General features: G+C 35.0%; 1 pseudogene; it reads left to right on the forward strand.

Annotated features, from left to right (window-relative positions):
- Nucleotides 1-1203, forward strand: part of LOC107721943 (uncharacterized) — a 3252-nt pseudogene extending 2049 nt beyond the window's left edge.
- The last annotated feature ends 708 nt before the right edge of the window (nt 1204-1911 follow it).

A 1911-nucleotide genomic window follows, 5' to 3' on the forward strand; every position in this document is an offset into this window, starting at 1 on the left:
CCAGCCAGCTGCTCGACTTCCCAACGCTCATCACATCAAGTTCTTTCTGATACATCAAGCCCAGGATGAGAGAGTTCTTCAAGTTCTACACCATCTCATTCTTCTGCTTGCTCTTCAGCATCTTGTGCCTGGGCTGAAACTTTTAAGGTGCCTTGGGAAGTCATGCCTTCTGAAACTAAGTTGGCCATTGCAAATAAAAAAAGACAGATCGAAGGCAGCTAGTAAGGTTGTTAGTCGATAATGTGCAAAAACATGAAGTCAAACCATCAGAGGCACAGAGTCAGATTGTAGTGCAGAACATTGTTAAACAGTACCCGGTCAGCTTTGCTGATGTTCTGGCTGATGGAACAAAAATAGGTAGTGGGTATGCCTCTTTGCTCTTGCAAGTTAAAACCCGTGTTGAACATGTAAACAGAAACAACACATTAGCTCGTCGGAGAAAAGAACGACTACGATCATCGTGCAGAACCATAAGTCAGAGCTCAAGAAGGCTGGCTGATCAATATGGTTGTGTCAGCTGGCAGCCAGAGGAGCTTCCTGCAGGAGAAAATGATGACACTCTAGAAGAGAAGCGCAAGCAAATGGTACTGCTTCATTCAACTGAGGGAATATCTGGTGCCATTAGAGGAGAATTTCACAAGTTGAGGGAGGTCACATATTACCGTCAACGTCGTGATATAAACGGCACTCCACCTCCGCCACTGTCTGAACTAAAGAACTCATGGCCTTACCTGTTTTGTCTCAAGGGTATTTTTTTTACATTTCCATTTGCTTACTGACATTTCACTGCTCCAAAGAGTCATGGAGAGCATTGAAAGGAAAGGGAAGAGAATTCTGAGATTTTTTCAAGAAAAGCCAACAAACAATGAGGTGCATGCTGTTCTGTCAAAATATCAAGAGGGATATTCTCTGGTCCTGTGCACCTGTGCAATAAAATATAATTTTATTTTTAATGTCTTAAAAGTTTAACTTTAATGCAAAATATTTTTATTTAATTTTTTTAGGTAGCAGCAACTGCAGCCAACATGGAAAGAGATGGATTACCAGATTCACCCGCACTGATCATCCAAGGTAATGTGCCTTACTTTGTGTCTCCATTATACACACTGTTCTTTGCTTTCTATTCTATTTCTATTTTTGCCACCTGTTCCTGTATTCTATTTCACAGTTCTATTCTCACTCCTATATTCCTTAGCTAGCTAGCTGTGCCCTAGTTTTTTGTTATTGTCTCTGAACCACTCTCTCTCTCCTTATTAGTAACCATACCCAGGTGAAAAAGAAATATATTTAAATTGTGCTTTTTCAGACATACTTACTATATTTAAATTATACTATACTAAGTGCATATTAAATGTATTATTTTGAAACAACTTTAAGTATATTAAGTGTATTTCAAGATATGTTTAAGTTTGATTTTAATCTATTTGTAATATATTTAATATATTGAAATTGTGTTAAATTGGAACCACTTTAAGTATATTTAGTGCAATTTAAGTGTATTTCTTAAAATACATTTAAAATGTCTTTTTAATACTTCATGAACTACAGTTAGAGTATATTTGAAGCATCGTTTTAATGTACTTCAAGTACATTTCAATTGTATTTCAGCTCATTGGAAATGCATTAGCATTACACTACTAGTATATTATAAAGCTGCTTTTATCAGTATATACACACACGTACACACTTTGATATCTAGAAAACTTTAATGTATTATATATTGTTGCGTACATTACAAAGATTCATAAAGTACACTAAAAAAGGACAGCAGCATATATACTTTGGTGAAAAACAAAACAAAACATACTATTAAATGTATTAAAAATGCACTTGAAATACAAGTATGTTTATAGTATATTTGTATTACTACAAACATACTCAAGTACATTTTAATACATTATAAAAAAAACA

The sequence above is a fragment of the Sinocyclocheilus rhinocerous genome, unplaced genomic scaffold (genome assembly GCF_001515625.1).
Source record: "Sinocyclocheilus rhinocerous isolate Xijiao unplaced genomic scaffold, SAMN03320098_v1.1 scaffold2289, whole genome shotgun sequence".
Taxonomy (NCBI): domain Eukaryota; kingdom Metazoa; phylum Chordata; class Actinopteri; order Cypriniformes; family Cyprinidae; genus Sinocyclocheilus; species Sinocyclocheilus rhinocerous.